Raw genomic sequence first — 18,759 nt, 5'->3', positions numbered from 1 at the left:
CTCGAAGAAAGTGAAAACTACACGAACATCCTTCGTTAAAAAGTTTTCTGAGAATTCTTTTTCTCTCGGACCTTTTCCTCCTTGAATAACTGTTCTTTGACCAAACGTATTATATTCATTCCGTGAATATATTCTTATTTCTTTTCTACATTTTTCAGGTCACCTTCTTGTTTGTTTAGAAATTCAAATGTTACCTTCGTATTTTCATGTTTGTTCTTTATTAGACTATAGAAAAAATGGATTACTAAGTTGCTGTTTTTGTGATAATTACATCAGACATGTTAAATACGTGTAAAAAAAAATCGGGTTATTAATTTTTTTTGTAGAAAAAATAGGAAGTTGTTAGATTTTTTTGTAGAAAGAAATAACAAGTTAGTAAATTAGATATCTATATAGAATTTTTGTTCAAGGTGATATTAAATATCGTGTGCACTAGAAATTTAATACTAACTTCTTAATATTAAATATTTCATTCAATAAGAACTCGTTTGAATGAACTATTCTGTATTTATTTTAACTGCTGTATATCGAATTACATTAATTAATTTTAATGAAGTTGTAGTAAAATATATGTCCTTAAAATCATGTTTAGTTAAAGAAAGCAAACGCATATCAACGGAATAAATAAAAAGAAAGTAAGAAAAATAAAGGTAAAATCATCGAGTAGCGTACATTTTCCTTTCGTACAATTTTTTCATAAGATATTTCCGAGGAACGTAAATTTTTTACTGCACGAAGAATGTTGGACATAAATCACTATTTCACAGTTTTTCTATATCGTCGTATACTTTCGCATTGACTCGTTTTAACTCGTCACTCGTCAATTTCGTTTTTAAACGGCCGCTTTCGCACGTGACAACTCTTCAACTCATTTATAAATCACGTGTTCTTCGTCATTGAGTTATTTTCGAATCTGTCCTCAGACGATTTCTATTACTCTCATTTGTTACGCGTAACTTCGATTAATCACCTCGAGCACTGGTCTCTTTTTCCTAGTCGCTGCCTACACGTTTTCAAAATCATGTTGTTCGTCTTTCCACACGGAGTTCCCTCGACATTTTATCTTCTCCCACGTTCCTTTGTCTCTGTATCATCGCCCGTAATTGACGGAGGATTTCCCTTCTAATTTGCGCAATCAGAATAAGCTTGAGATTCTGATCGTTAGAGCTGCATCATATTTCTTAATCGTCTCGCATGTTCGCTGCTAATGTCTGCGATTATTCAACGGAATTTTGTTCTATTGCGTTTTTTGTTTAGTCAGAATCTGAATAATTGTTGAAGTTTTACGTGGATTTTTAATTTGATATCCATTTCGGTTATTAATTTAGATACGTCGTTATACATTATCCTTTATTGATTTATTGATTCACTGTGAAGAACATTTAAGGCAAAAAGTCATTATTTAAAACAATCGCAAAATATTACATTTTTCTATGACTTTTGCTCTTTTCCAAAGTGATTGCGTTATCTCTTTAAAAGAATAGCGTAGTTTCGAAGAAATTATCCTTAGTACTGGTATTTTCTCTCTCATCCTTTGATGTAATGCAAAGAATAGGAAGATGTGTGTGAGCGTTATAAAGCTACACGTACGCATCGACACTCGAAAATTACATACTTTGCCTATCTCTATTACCACATGCTTACCGAGAAATCTACTTACATATATCTGTGGCTAGTTTTTATTTTTCCCCATGAGAATAAAAAGCTAATCAATAGTAATTTGCTTTCTCATTTCAAAGGTTAGTAATAAAACTATGACCTGCTAGTGTGCAGCGAAGTATATTGTATGCACGTAGATGAATATATTTGAATGGTGTGATGAAGTGAATTAGCAATGAAGTACAAATTCGCAGTATAGAAATAAAAATGTCTGCTAACTTTTTCAAATTAACATATCTCCTAAGCTTTTTACATATAAGTAGGTTAATATTATTCTTATAAAAAGTGATTCAATAGAAATAGATGTTCGTACGGTCATGCTATTGAAAGGGGTTAAAAGATTAGCATATCATTGCATACAACGCCTTTAGGTTATATAGTTTACTGTATAACAACGACTTGAATTTCCAACGTGAACTATTTAATTAGACGATTAAAGATTCATTTAGAATTAAATAAATTTCTCAAACGATTGAAAACATCAACCAGTTGGTAACTAAGCAATTAGAGATTCGACTGTGGGATTTAAAAATCTGTCAAATAAATGACAGTAACACCGATTAAATGTTCATTTTACAACTGTAAGAATATCGCAAACTATTGAAAATACCATCCAGCTGACGATAAAATGGTTAAAGGTTCATTTATGGAATTGAGAAATTTCTCAAACGACTGAAATTACTATGTGGTTGATATCTAACTGATTAAAGGTTCGTTTTAGAATTCAAAGATCTTCCAAACGATTGAAAGTATTATTTAGTCGAGTCACATGCGTATAACAATACGAATGGTCATAAAACGTGGTGACCGAAACGTCAAAACGACACTTGGTTGTGTGCATAAATTACGCTGGCTTGACCGTATGTACCGGGGAAACCCGGACAGACTCAGACACGTGTCTGCCCACACGAGCGACGAAAAAAGATATCTGCAAATTTTGTGGCGACGGGAACCGCCTCTGAGATTCTTCCTACACTCTACAACTCTGCACGATCGAGGATCGAGGACCAAGCGGTGGTCCTCTCCGCGAAATTATAGATCGCGTTCGTCCAGGGAATTGTTTTTCCGCTGGTTTTGATGACGAATTCTCCAGGGATAGTGGCACCACGGTCGTTCCTCGTCGATGCTCTAAAGCGAGTAATTTTCGAGCTGCCGATGAACAGAGGAACCTTCTGGTTGGCTGATTCTCAGGGACGAATCGATGGGACGTTACGCGATGCGGAGAAGTCGATGAACCGAGTGCTGTACGAGTTCTGCTCCAAAGTCCCACCGGTGTGTCTGGCCTAGCATTTGGCCCACTGAATCTTAATATCGCGTCGTGTCAGGTCACGTAGGAATTTGAATGAGCGCACGAGTTCTTTGAAATTATTCGTTTTAGGCGACACGATCGGGTTATAGGTGTGGAATTTTGGAAAGTTTAGATTTACGTGGAAGTTCGCCAACTGCTTAGAAATTGCTAATATTTATTTAGATTTGCAGATTTTTATGCATTCTTTAGAAATTCTATACAAAAGTGCACAGGATGCACAGAGTGTTAAAAACGTGGCTGTAGGTGCATTATATAGCGATTGTTGTAACGATTGAAATATACGAATGCACGAAGAGCAGTTGATTTTATTGTTTAAAGGATCAGCTGGTTAATTACGTCCCAGGAGCAAAATGTTAGAACGAATGATAAATTAGCATACGTATCTACACGTCGTGTTTGTCAGAGTAGTTATTGTTACACTGGAAACCTTGTATTCCATTTCCTACTGTGTCCGCCAGTGTATACTGCTTCTCACCGTGACTTCGTTAAAACTTTCACACGCGAGCTGCTTCATTGAGATTTTCTCGTTGATAGAGAGTCTGACGTTCCATTGATTTAAAGCGCTCATAGGAAGGAAATGAAGGAAATAATGGTGGCACGAAGTAGGACATTATTCGTACAACACTGTTCACGTAATATTCTAACCTCTATATGTAACATCGTTTCGCTAATTTTTGATTACACGAATATTTTTATTAAATTTTGATTAACTCGTATACATTTTAATTATATATCGCTATGTATATCGTTGTTGTTAAATTAACATAGCTTCGTGAAAAAATATAAATTGCATTTTGACAGAAAAATTGTTTCGCATTTCTACGGTGCTATCCATCGTAACGAAGGAATGACGTAATGCAAGTGTAATGAAACACGCTTCTCTTACGAAATTCCGCGTAACGACTCCAACCTCACGGATTTAATACATTATTTTACATATTCTAGGACAGGCGTACTTGAGCTAAATCTGTGATTCAAACTTTGCTTCCTACATTAACGCGAGTGCACGTGTACCGAGCGAGCATTCAACTCTATCATTTTGGGAATAAAAGTTGCTTAAAGGAGCGTGCTTTTACAAAACAATTCATTTAACTAATTAGATCGATAGCTCACTCTCCCTTACATCGAGCGTTACGAAAAATCGGTGCACTATTTGCTCCATGGAAATAAGAGGACTTCGGAACTTTAGTTCGTTATTCAACAAAGGCCACGATGTAATTTGCGATCTATTGGGCTCGTGGGATAGATTGAGCCAGCGAATCGTGAACAATGCGGGCTCGAATCACTCTATTCGAAGTTCAATGGATTCATGTAAGATGTCGATGTGAAACAAATAATTTTTCTGTTTCTTGTATGTATGTACGAAAAAAGAAAAAAGTATTTTAAGATGAGGATTTTAAGTATTTTAAGATGAAAAAAGTATTTTGTAAGATGTCGATGTGAAACAAATAATTTTTCTGTTTCTTGTATGTATGTACGAAAAAAGAAAAAAGTATTTTAAGATGAGGATTTTAAGTATTTTAAGATGAAAAAAGTATTTTGTAAGATGTCGATGTGAAACAAATAATTTTTCTGTTTCTTGTATGTATGTACGAAAAAAGAAAAAAGTATTTTAAGATGAGGATTTTAAGTATTTTAAGATGAAAAAAGTATTTTGTAAGATGTCGATGTGAAACAAATAATTTTTCTGTTTCTTGTATGTATGTACGAAAAAAGAAAAAAGTATTTTATCTTAACGAAATCAAAATGTTATTACGTATTAGCCATCGCCATTTTTCGTACACTCAAACTGTGTAAAACTCTGTGCGTTGTTAACGATTTATTTTATATTTTTAGCAAACTTTAAAAATTCTGTCACGCTAAAAAAAAATTAGATTTTGATCATTCAGAAGATAGAAGATAGCAATAATAAAGTTAATAGAAACGATACTCGAAAATATTCAACTCTCACGTTTTCTATTGCAAATAATGAACTGCCACGAATGTCGAAATTAGTGACCTATCTTGACCTAGTCCCATTTCGATCTTTTCACTGTGAAGAAAGTGAACGTTTCCACGGAACTCTCTTTTCTTACCGGCGCACGCTGCAACGATCTTTTTCGTTGTTGAAGCAAAGCGATATGCACGCAACGAGTGGTTTGCAATTTCTGTAATAGCGTAAACGGCCGGTTATTTAATTGTCAACGGTTATAGTATTCGTTTAGGAATTTAATAATACCTCAGTTACAAATTGCGAAACGTTGCATCGCCACGGGTTCCCTTTCTTTTCTTTTTTCTCTTACAAACCATGGGGACATTTAACGATTGCCGCGCGTTCGCCCGGATTTCTTGTCTCTCGATTGAGAAATTGGTTTGTGCAATCTGTCGTCCGATCGATATCGATAGAAGTTGCGTCTGCGATCGCAGTTAACGTTCAATGCTAACCACTTGCACTTTTAACAGCTCTCGTACATTTTGCGTTTGTTTTGTCATTTGGAAAAAAAAGTATTTACTAATTATAATTTTCAGATATTTACGTTCATTGTACTCTGTGTTCTTTTTTTCTTCTTCGTGAGATATGTTTATTAATGGTCAAGGGGTGGCCGTTTATCGTTTGGAAGGGTTTAATTGGGATTAATGTGCATTTGGTTGTAATGGAGTGTTTCTGTTATTGTGCTAATGAAGTGTTTGACGACGCGGTGGTAACTGAAGTCAATGGCTTGTTTGAATTGCGTGAGGTAGTCATCTTCAATAATATTAAAACAGACAAATTTTCATAGTCAAATTTTATTATGATTTATGCTAATGTATTAATACTATATCTCTATGTACATATATAATATTATAAATTGTTTAACTATACCTACAGCTTTTTTTTACAAAATTACTGACGTAATTAACGTACAATCTTACTTCATTTGCCATTGCCTAATTAAAAATTCAAGATATCTGGCTTATCTTTCAAATTTCAAATTTTCGCGGAATACGCGATCAAAAGAATCATTCTTAAGCATATGATCAAAAAATGATTCAAATAGCTGAGTCTGTATAATTATTTTCTTCTAAATAATAATTACCAATCACAAGCTGCCAGTGTTGCGTCTAGTCCGGAGAAATTCCATTAATTAGAACCGGATAGAATATCTACTTCAAAAAGATCGTGTCGATGGTCAAGGAATTTCAAACTGGTTCTCTGTTCTCTCTTTTCCTACTTCCTCTTTCTTTTTTTTTTTTTTTTAGACCACCGATTCTCTACGACATTTGTTGATAGTTTATCACGACAGTGACCCGTGGAAGGCAACGGACCGCGGTCCTTGAATTCAAAATAGTTTTCGTCGTTTCGTCTGGAGAAACGGCTGCGTGCTGAGCATGAAAAACTTCCGTTCTTGTCCATGAGAATAGCGCCTCAAATTACGGAAAGCAGAATTTGTCGTACATGAAAGCGTTAATCGAATTTTCTGGGGAACTTTTCGTTACAATCGATTCTACACGCTTTTCAACTCGATTTTCGTTTCACTCGATATTCGTTGAATTTTCATGCACTGAAACGTGATGAAAAGTCGAAACATACCCACGAACGTTATTGTATCAGATTATTTCCAGACTTCCTGGTGAAATTGTAGGAAAATTTATCCTTAGATGTATAATATCGTCGTTAACTTGGCACTAGCAATACAGAGAAAATAGGATGGATTATTCAGCTATCTTTTTGTAGTTTCGGGACACCTAAGTTAGTATCTAGGGCTTGAAGATAATATTATCATAGATCTGTTTGTTTCGCTACCAGACTTGTTACTGTAATACAATACAAATCAGTTTCTTAAAACTGTTACATAATTGGTAATTTATGACTTGTAAAATTGCGATAATAGCGTAATAGTTTAATTGTGTATGAAGATACTAAAGATAGAATTATTTCACTAGAACGATAGTAATGATAAGTATAGATTCGAGGTGAACGATCGTTACGAGTCAGACTCGACTCTTTAGAAGAACAGAATGACGCATTTTCACTCGACCTTCTCTAAAATTATGAAAATGTTCCTAACTACTACTAACTCGTACTAATTCTTCCTATTTACATCGAAATTTCATTAATCATACCATATTAGTGCTATGCAGCGTGCTACTTTTCCTACATAAAATATACGAAATCGATAAAAGTGATTTAGCACATAATGTTTCAATAGTAAGCGCGATAATAGATTCTCTAAGTTGAAACTGTACAAATACGATGATATTTCATGTCTTTTTTCGCGTATAATGTTTTATATCGATGCTCGAGTTGCATTCGATACGGTATTTAATAAATAATTTACGCTTGAGGGGGGGATTCATCGTGTTCACGGCTTATAGCGATAATCGCGTCTGGTTTATTATGAACGATACGAAAATTGCGGTAAAAATCGTGAGTTACAGCTGGTCACGTACGTACAAGGCACTTGACCAACCGGTTTTAAATCCACGAGGTGATGACGCGAAATTTACGGGGCTCCTTTTGTCGACGTAGCCCTTGAGCAGGCTCACGACCGATGTTTCATTAGATTGTCGCGCTATATTCGCTCTTATCCTCGAGAAAATTATATTTTTTCGTTTCTCTATCTCTATCGTTATTGACAGAAATCGATTGGATATAAATTTTCCAATCGTTCTTTTATGTTCAGACCTTTTCGCAACCAGAATTACAATTTTACGACATAAAACGTTATTCTGTATCAAAATTGTAAAACGAGATCTTCTTTATATCAGTTTATTTATTTCTGGAAGGAACTGATTTAATAAAGTAATAAAAAGTATATAAAATATATGAAATAAGATTTAGTTTCCACTATTTTATCGCGAATTAATATTATTGCGATGTATCGTCCTTATGAAACGAATCGAAATCGTTGAATATATTTTTTGTCGATTCTGAGAAAGGAAACTTCGCAAACAATCAAATTTGCATATAATATATAGAAATTGTAATTTCTGAACACTATTTTTGTGGCGAAAATATCGATGTGTTTGCGTGTCTGAAAGGAAAAGCTACTGCGGCATTTAATTTTTTGATTAAAGTAGGATTAAGAGTTTCAACGTTTTATTATCGAAGGGGACAGAGACGAAGAATTACTAGGTAAATTATTATTATTAACTTGAATATTAACTATATTACTGCCTTGTGTTCAAATTTATCGCATAATTCAAAGTAACAAATTCTGTGTCACTCTTCGAAATATTTCTCGTTGGAAACAACGATTCTGATGGGAACAATAGAAGCTGCATTTTGGGGCTTGTGTTAAATTTAATCCAAGAATAGTCTAGCCGATTCAAAATGACCCGCAGCTCGTCAATTGAAGGGCTGAGTCAGAAAAGGGGGCTTACAGACCGCATAACTTTGCGGCCCATGGCTCCCTTCTAATTTCCAACCCTGCAGTTTTCTTCTTGCTAGTGGTTAGTAATTTTCCTCCCCATTGCGATCCATTCTTTTTCATTTGCTATTTTTCTTTCGTCGTCGAGCAATTTTTAATAGTCATTCTTCGTTTCTCTTCAATTTAATGCGTTCTTGTGACGAATATTTTTATAAAATTAATAATTCGAAAATTAAAAGTTAACGTTGATCAAAGTAACCTGGGTTATAAATAAATCTTGTAAATTTTCAATTTAAAACAGTTCAATTAATACCAATGCTTTGTTCCATATTTTTGAAGGACAAACTTGTTAACGACATAATTCAGAAAATGATTGTAATTTAATTTTCGAATTAATTTTGAAGAGGAAGTGTAAATCGATCAAGAATATTCACGAAATAATTATAAAAGAATTACAGGATTATCAAGTGTTCGTAAGGCGAATGGAAATTTTACGATCGTCCAAAAATATCGGGAGACACGGAACGGAATATTTAACTTAATTTTCTTCGGGTTTGTTGAATCAAGATATTGCGTAAGCTTGGTCTGACATTATTATTGCCTGTTTGCAGTATACGTTGATTTAACGAAGTATTGTTTATTCTTTGTTGTGTCTGCACGTCTTAATTTCAGCGTAAAAGCGTCGTACCGTTTGTACAGCTGATTCAATGAATTTTGTAATACTTTCTTTCGTACACGTTGACCTCGATATTTCGTTGGTCTTTCTGGTTTCTGAGATACCAATAGAACATCGTGGTTCGCGTCTCTATGTAAAAAAGTTTATTTTTCTGGATCTTTAACCAGACAACTGGCCATTATACCGTACCGACGATAAACGTAAGTCGTTCTGTTTAAGTAATATCTCAGGAAACGTAGATTTACCGTTAGTTTCTGCGATTTATCATTTTTTCTGACGATGTATAAAATTGCCCTTAGGAATCTAGTTAACATTTTTCCATAGCCTTCTATAATTCATTTAATACATCGAGTACAGTTACATAGGCTAATTATAAATAACTTTGAAGAAAGGAGAATTTTTTTAATTTATTTGTATCAGTTATAATAGATAATATATAAAGCATGATTACCGTTGCTTTAATTATAGAAATTTATCCTGGATGATTTTAGAATTTCCATAAAATTACTACTTGTGAATATATTAATAATTTACTATAAAATAAACACACACGCATGTATATATATATATATATATATATATATATATATATATATAAATTAAAAAGAGTAATTTAGAAAGAATAAGTAATAAATTATTGCCAAATTATACATGCAGCCCTAGATAGAGGCAACGAATTACCATGTATTTCAAGCTTTTATAATCCAAATGAAAAGGTAGACGCAAAGGCATTCATTGTGGATTAGTTATGGTAATGGTAACAATGTCGCTGGAAATTAGTTGTTAGACAAATGTTTTACTGACAAAAACGAATGACTTTCTGAGAAGTTTTTTCTATCAATCGTTAATCGGACTCGCCGATAACATAGTCCATTCAATGACGGTTTAGATCAGAAGAAACGGATGTGTCATACATTTCTTGATTATGGTCCTCAGAACGAGTTTATTATATCCTTATGATTAATGCACTCGACTCTGTACTTATTACTAAGAATCATATAAGTAGTACTTCATCGTGGTCGTGTGGTGCTGTTGTATAATCAGCGGCTGATTATGTCGTTACATAATGTTACAATTATTCATAAGCAATCAGAAAAACAATACTCTTTTATTCCATTCCATTCCCGTTAGAAAATAATAAAGCGATTTATGAACTGTTCGCCACCATTCTTCGTCATTTTCTTCACAATCGCCGTGTCATCGTTAAATCGTGGTCATGGTCGTGAAATAACCAGCGAAGGTATCGATTCGTTATAGACGTTTCTAATTATTTAAATCGACAAATCGTAGATAAAACAATACTTGAATCTTTTTGTTACTTCCTTTTCATTATTTCAATCTTCTTACGTTTAGTAATTATTTCTTAAAGCGATCGTTCTATTTGTACAATTGCTTTTTAAATGAAATTCCTATCGTGTAAAAAGAGGAACATGCAATTTGACGATATGAAATCTGATATTGTTACCAAAAAATTGACTACAGTTCGACTAATGTGTGTCTACGAATCAAACGTCGTAAATGTCACGAAAGTCAATAAAACAAGCAGGAAAGAAAAAGGAATCAAGGGATGATAGTTCGTAGAACAAGACGAGCGGTATTTAATGAAAGTTTTTCTGGTCCAACTACGTGGGCGAGCGTGGTTTGACAGAGTAATAACAGAAATACGCACCGGTTTCGCAGGTCGTCGACCTTAAAGCATCGCAGGTTTTTCGCCTTAATATACTTAAATTCGTGACTAACGCATCTGGAGAGACACTCGATGGAATTTGCAATAATACTAGCCAATTAATGTACATTACTTTGACCTTTTACATTTTCTCGTCTTATTTTAGCGCGAAGGTATGCTTACAGGAAAATTGCAACATCTTTGATTCGATAATTGATACTTTAATGTCTTATTCCGCGATTAAAACGTGAGTTCAATTGTTGATACGCCTTCTCCTATTTAAGATGCATTCTTTCGCGTTACTCTTCCGTATAGCTTTTACGAACGTTAGAAAATGACGTAAGAAGAGTATTTTCATAATTTACGAATATATCGACGAGAAACGTTATAAAATTTGGATATCTAATTTGGAAATAAGTGATAAAAAATAATCTTGCAATCTTACAGAAAAAATCCTCGGGTCAGAGCCTCGGTTTCGCAATGTTTTAGACGTTTAAAGTTCCCTGATTTAAAGTTATCAAATCACCTGTTTTACTTTATCTACTAAGCGCTAAGTGTGAAAAAATGCGTAAAAGGATGTGCTTGGTGATATTAGATAAAAAATGAAACTGAAACTGCAACTTTAATCTGAAATGCTAGACGTGACATTTAAACGAACAAAAAATAAGAAATAAGATTAAGATAATGTTCGATACAAAGCATCATTAATCTATTTCATGCTCTTTCACAATATGTACCGCTTATAAACACAATCCATCGACATCGTTCAACAATGTCTATCTTATCTGTAACAACCGCTGATATCATAATACCAGAACCGTGAGTTCCGTAACGAGATTAGAACGTTTAATTGAATCGACCATCGAGGATTCTTTAAACAATATTCAAGTGTCTTCGTTTCTACGAACTTTCTGCTTTTTACCTTGTAATAAATTCCAACAAATTCAGCGCTTGTAATATCTCCATGATTTTATGATTTGTTGATTTTTCATAAATATCATTCTTCCACAGGAGAAACTTAAATACAGAATACGTAATCAGAAAAGAAAAATCGTTGAAGTTTGTGTAAAATCAAGTATTTAGATTTCTCTTAAGACTTTTCAGGCTAGAAATGGATTCGTATAATTTTTAGAAAAATTTGATACACTATAGGAATTTCGATAGAAGCTAGACATAGTATCCAAATGTTATACAGCTATCTATACAAATCTAATCGCGCATACCTTTCGAGAGTACTTACAATTTCATTTCTAGTTGCGACAGTAGCCTATAAGGAACATTCTACATATTTTTCGCATAAATAATTTTATAAGGATGTGAAATAAGCAATCAAATTTAAATCTATCTAATTATGTAGCCACGTGTGTTTTGAACGTGTTATTTGAAATTTACATAACTCTCGATTAATGGGAAACTTGTGAATTCTATTTCCCCACCAACTCAAAACATCCGTACAAAGACACCATAACGTGATTAAAAGAGAACCTTGCGAACCACGATATTGTTAATTAGAGCTTCCTAGATAGGACAAAAATAGCTGGCCAAGATAAACAGAGTAACACGATGAACTAGCATCGTACGATGCAATGGGATGTCGGTTTGCGCGCACGCCCGATAATGTCCAGGTTAATTAAATGCGGTAACCAGGTGCTAAACCAGAAACCAGATCCCACGGCGAGGTAGGCCAGGACGTCGCCTCGAGAATTCCACGATCACGAATGGCCACGAAAGATCTAGCGACGCGACGGACTCTCGTCGATCGCACGTGAATGGGATTTAGAATGCCTCGTGATCGACGATCGTACATAGCCGATGACCTCTTCGAGGAATGGTTGCGCAATTGCTACATCAAGGTCGTGCTTCCAGTTCTCCAAGGTTGGAACGGTGAACCATTCGAATCGTTTCTCTTCGATCTTTGCTATTCCTGTCTAGGCGTACGTACTTCTTCTATGGCCGATTATCTTATTTCGATCTGTCGATTTGAATTATTTTTGTCACTTTGTCACTATGTTGTTGGTAGCGATATGCTGTGAAAAAGTTCGAATCTCATCGAATACGTACGGTATCGGTCATTTTGTAAACCACGAATGTTTATGCAAATTTATATTCTTATGAATAAAAGACAAATAAAAAGATAGAACGTAAGCAGAAATTTGTTTCATCTGAATAAATTCTACAATGTGTACTATTACTTTGGTTACTTTATATATTTTTGCATATTCCAGTTCGAGCACGATCGGATACTAAAAACATTTAAAAGTCTCGATAAAACTTGAATCTCGAGTCTTGATAGGTCTTGGTCCGTAATGTTTCGATAAGTCTTACGATAAGCTCTGAGAAATTCATTTTATACGATATATATATCGCTGTGCATCGTAATAACAAGCGGGTTTTCCGTTTCATAAGTTGCTTAGCCGTTTGCTTTCATGTCAATTCTTATTCCGCGAAATATCGATGAATGTTAATTCGCTGACGACGATATGTAACGCGTCATTTTTCCTCCGCGATCCGCAAATATTACGGCATTCCCCGTTTTATCTCGCCCAGTGAGTCAATGAGTCAATTACCGTAAAACATTGCGATCCACAGAGGTGATATTACCCAGAGGTCATTAACGTTCTGAATTCTTTCTCGTCTTCGCCATTCAACGACGTCCTACTTCGTTAATATGCGTTCTGTCGACTAAAATTTCAGGCGTGTTTCTTTAAATTGCATCTCGGTTTAATTACGGTATATAGAAATTCCTTCGGACTAAACTTTTTCGAATGCACAAGTCCATCTGTGAAGTTCATGAAAGTTTACGAAAGGTTTCTGGATATAAGTATAATTACTCATAAAAATTGCAGAGAAAAATGTAACATTAGGAGGAAATTTTATAGACGTTAAAGGAGCTCAATTTTGTTTGGTCAAATTTATAAAATTTGTAGATTTATATGAGAAAAAAGACCAAAAATTATTAACGCTGTTTTAAGAGTTCAAATATAAAAAAACAAAGGAACCTAGTTCTTTGAAGTGTCAAGAAAAAAGTGATAAAAAGTAAGAAAAATTATTTGGATATATGAATTTAAAAAAAAATTCGACAAGATAAGAGATTATTCGAAAAGAAATGTAGCTATTGAGTAATCAAAAGAGGGTCACCGAATGTTAATTATGTTAGAGTTCTAAATTAATTGGTAAGATATAACGGTAATGAGAATAATACAATGTATCCTAAGATTCATTCATAAGAACAAAACATTTCCGTTTGGTAGATCGTGTAAGACCTTTTCACAGTATTGTGTTTCAAAAGATAATCTTCTATTTTCATGATTAGATCGCATTTAAGGTTTCTTTGCTGCGATGATACTTGGCACACGGGCATTTTTAAATTATGCGTGGTTTCTTAATAGGCCATAAGGCAGAAAATTGATTATATGCGTCATGTCGCATGGATATTAAACTAAAAAAGTTGCTAATGATCGATCTTTTTCTCGCTGTTCCAATGTGATATGCAACGACTTGTTTAATTAAACGAGAAATTAATTACACTTCGCAGTTTCCGCTATTATAGAAGCTGCGATTTCTTTCGAGATACATTATTTACGAATTTTAGTTATCTCAAATATTTGTTACATATAACGCTAAAAGTAATAAATCCATTCTTGTACAATTGAATTACTCAAATGTATTACAAAAGTCGAGCATAAAACGTAAAATACGAATAAAACCATCGGGCAAGAACCCAACTCCAGTTGTGCAAAAGCAAAATCGTTGAACGTGTAATCTCGTTAGTATTGGAAGTAGTGATGGATTTAAGTATGTCGCAAGCATATTGGCCAACTAGATACGAATATTTAGAGGAAAAGAAGGAAGATACTCTGGTACTCTTAAATATAATCAACGATTGATCGAATAGATTCGAAACTTTACGAGCATCTCGACAGAAATTCTCTATTCCGCTACAGTAACTTCCTGTATAATCTAATTATACTATACTTGGTTAATAATTAATCATACTCTCCTTGCAGAGACACACGTAGAATACGTTATACATTTTTGACTCTCGTGACTCGACTAGGGTTTGTAAGAGTATCGATTCGTTCTAACATCGAAATAAATAGACAGACGTAGATAGATTTTCGAAACATTCAGGTACAACGAACGAACTATTATATGTCATGAGTAAGTATACGAAACCCACGAAGTGAACCTTGGGCATCGGATTTGATTCGGATTTATCACGCGTTGAATTTGATCCCATCGCTAGTTGAAAGGCACGGAGATGCTAATAAGCGGTCGAGAAGAGCACGCGCTGGCTAGCGAACGCAAAATTTCGCGGACATAGTGTTAATCGTAGACAGAGTTACGAGACGAGAGCGTATCTCGTCGCGGAATAGACGTATCGCGAAAGAAATCGCGAAACTGGTCCCATTAGAGTTCCGAATGTGTATCGTAGATTTCCGCGCGGTCCGCGTTCGGCCATACTAAACGAACGCCTAAGATCCACTTAACATTTACGATAATTAGTAGGATTCCACGATGCTAATGGCCGGTCGTTCTCGTAAGATCGTCTCGTAAGATGGTCTACGTGTGTGTGTACGCGTGTTGGTGGAACGGCTAACGTAAGGGGGAACTGGACAAGTTCACTTTGTATCTCTTTCGTTTTACGTTCGGTTCACACTGGCTGCTTGGAAACAACTTGGTGTTACTCGTCCAGCGTGCCATCGTTCTCCAGGAATTATCTTAATCTTCCGTGAGCTGGCGTGGTATGCAAGGGTTTCGTTTTTCGCCGGTCCCATCGGTTTGTCCCTCTTTCACCCTCGTGCTATTTTGCTTCATCTTCCTTTAGCTTCCTCCTCCGCGTTACCTCTGAATGAGATTATTAATTGACTTTCTTTCGGACACCCTGTTCGATCCTATCTCCGAAGGTTGTCGGATGTAGAGGAACGAGGGCTTCGAGGGATTGGTCTCGTTGATCGCTTGAATGAAAAGGAGAGCTACGATTCTGATTCCTACAGCTTTTTTGTTTGTGGTTGTGGTTGGATTTACGGCCACATATGGGAGAGTCTTTGTACGTTTATTTTAAGAATTATTTTTATTTAAGTAAATGATATACGAGACACCTGGAACCAAAGGGATGCTGTGACATTTTTCTGATATCGAGGAAATTGATCTTGAAATTCAAACGCTAAAACAATTCCAAAAGGTAGAGTCTGCGAAAATTAAGTTATATACTCAATGCATGACTGTAGCAAGGACTTGGCAGTCAACTTTTTTAGCCTTCAAACGGTACTTTTACGCAACGTTGGATTGCTTGAATTATTTACAACATGATATTCAACGATTAAATTAATCATTTCTGTTGTTGATTCGAAATTTTACAAATGTCACTTGCATTCCTTTGGTTCTATGTGCTCCGTATAATATCGTTTGATAATATATTTGTTTATCAGAATATGTTGTAATGTTTTCGGTACAAGACGCAGTAATTTTGCAGGGAAATTTCCTGACATTTGATTTTCATGAAAATAACCTTTCTCTACAGAGTGTCTGTATTTATTGCAATTACAAAGAACGTCGATAAAGTATTTTTATAAAAGATTTTTGACGGGGATGTAATGTAGTATAAGGAAAGAAAATCAAGTTCATTTGTTAAGACAGACACACATTTTGATTCATAATACCATATCGTTTGTAACAAATTGAATGATGTGCTAACGAGCCATTTATCTTATTATTTCGGATTATTGTCGTTACATTACGATGTACAGTTCTTTTTCATACAAATTACCTACTATTCTAGCCGATAATTGCGAGATATAATCATCGAGCCTCTCAGTTAAAGTACTTTACAAGACATTGAATGGACCCGGTAATGTATATATGCATTTACCTTTCCAGGAATGCGAAGAAATATTCAAGAGTATTCAATAACACGGGATAGAGTTACCTCATTATGCAAATGCTTATACGAAATGTTAAAAAATTCATTCCACTTTAATACAAATTGAAAGTAATCGCGTGTTTGGCACTTTTCAGTTATCAGAGAGATCTGTTTCAATAAATATTAAGAAATAAATATTCGTAATATTTGAATGAAAGACAGATCGAAGCGTTCGAGTGAAAGTTACAAATATAGAAATCTTACGTTCATTTTCATTCAAAATTTGTTTAATTCTATCAAACCTTTTTAAATTTAACTTTTTTTTTAGCCTTTGAGAAAATTACTTTCTATTAATTGTTAAAGGGTTAATTTGTAACAAACATATTCTGTTTTCAAAATAACTACTAGATAATCCACTAACGATATGAACTTAATGATAAAAAATACCGAAAATTCGCAAAAACTAAAACTCCACTGAAAAGCAAGTTCATTGAAAAATATCTCCTCTACGCGACATCTGCGTACTTATTCGTAGTAAGAGACAAAGCAACAAAAATTTGAAACGTCATCCTGTCGCGTAGTCGAACGTTACAGTTAGATAAACAACGTTTAGAAAAAGCAGAAACACCAACAGTACGTGGCTTTCGGCTTGTTGTTATCAGGATTTCATTGAAACGTCCCCTACCCCTGTGAATTCTTGCGCAGATACCTTTAACCTTTGCAAATTGGATGCTCTTTGGTTAGTCGGCTCTTGACAGCGAATCACTCAGTACCATTAATCGCGTTATTTTCTTCTTCTTTCTTTTTTTTCGTTTGGTTTTTGTTCACGTATGCACATGTATCGTGTGATCTTTCGACTTTCGTTATGTCAGTGTCGTAATGTTTGCCCACATTGAGTAAAAGTAAATTTCAGTGTACGTGAGAATGGATTTCAAATTGCTTCGCGACGATCTTTCAAGGTAAATTTATTTATTTCGTTGCTTTTATTATTATTCTTCAAACAAGAGATAATACGTGTATTAAAATCTCAATTCAGCGTAGATTCGTTGCATAAACAATTAATTATTTATGACTTAGATGTCTTGCCAGATAAAAATTCTTCGATAGTTCCGCAATATTTGATTTTCATCTTCGCTGTCATTTTCGTGGAACGAAATTCGTGTCGCGGCTTTCCTCCGTATTCGAATTTCTTATCTTTCGGAAAGTATGGGATTCCGGCAACGGGAGAAGTTGTTGGCTGGCTTCGTATAAAGGAGCATCGTAAGATACAAGGTTTAGGAGGCACGAAATTAGCAAGCCCCGAAGTTTTGACACTTCGAGGTTCCAATAATTTAAGGCCTTTAAACTTGGCTGTCTCAGAATCTCCGGCCTTTGACGCTTCGAAACTTCGAACCACTCGCCAGCCTACCCTTCTTATTAACATTCTGCCAGCTTTACAGTTTATAAAACGTTCTCTTTTTTTTCCTTTAACGGGCGCTTCCATTCTTTCGATATTACGCTGTATTTCAATTTTTTATTTTACGGTAATTTACCTACAACTGCATTAATTACTACTCTTTATACTTGAATTATTTCTATGCAAACTGAATTTTTGTTAAGATGAGATTCTCGTGACAGTTACGTTTTGCGTTAAAATGTATTAAATTCACGAAGATGTGAACGTAGATATATCGCTGATATTTAATTCTTTGTTCGTTCATGCAATTCAATAAATAAATAATTGTAATGGAATGTACGTTTATAATTGATGCAGAGTACGAATATTTCAACTTGGAAATTTAATCATACCATAATTATCGGTTACAAATTATCAGAAGCCTTCGTATAAACGTACAATACAATCAACGAAGTGGGAGAAACAGAAATCTGTACTCTAATTCATTCATTTTACACCAAAATATTAATTTATAATTCCTAGAATCATAAAAATTGTTTCGCTAAGAAAATCCTCTGAACTACAACAAGCACCTTATAAATTCTCAAACATTATATCACTTTAGTAACCTATTATACGTATCGAAGAGTTGTGGTAATGAATCGTACATCAAAATCTAACGATGCTCATCCAGGAAAATATACGAACAACATTATCGCTTTGTGACAGTATCCATTTCTCTATGTAGATGCTTCCGTGTCACCGACATCGAAAACTATTAGCACCGACATGATGTTCCCAAATATTTACGACTTGTACTCGGCGATACCGAGCGAACATTCGCCTTTACAACCATGACGTTCTATTATATCCAGAATTTA

The 18,759-nt window shown here is 34.6% G+C and overlaps 1 protein-coding gene across 2 annotated transcripts in view; it reads left to right on the top strand.

Moving 5' to 3' along the window:
• The window catches only part of LOC132907090 (tRNA dimethylallyltransferase), a 120,298-nt gene that overhangs the window by 2,927 nt on the left and 98,612 nt on the right, over positions 1 to 18,759 (top strand). The window contains exon 1 of one of the 2 annotated variants that reach the window (XM_060959846.1): positions 17,321 to 17,462. The exons of the other annotated variant lie outside the window; for it this stretch is intronic. The gene's annotated coding sequence lies outside the window, so the exon portion shown is untranslated. Of the gene's footprint in view, positions 1 to 17,320; positions 17,463 to 18,759 lie in introns of those variants that run through there. 2 annotated transcript variants of the gene reach the window in all.

This window comes from Bombus pascuorum, chromosome 5, assembly GCF_905332965.1.
Source record: "Bombus pascuorum chromosome 5, iyBomPasc1.1, whole genome shotgun sequence".
NCBI lineage: Eukaryota > Metazoa > Arthropoda > Insecta > Hymenoptera > Apidae > Bombus > Bombus pascuorum.
The sequence above is the reverse complement of the archived record's forward strand: the minus strand, read 5'-3'. Positions and strand labels throughout refer to the sequence as shown.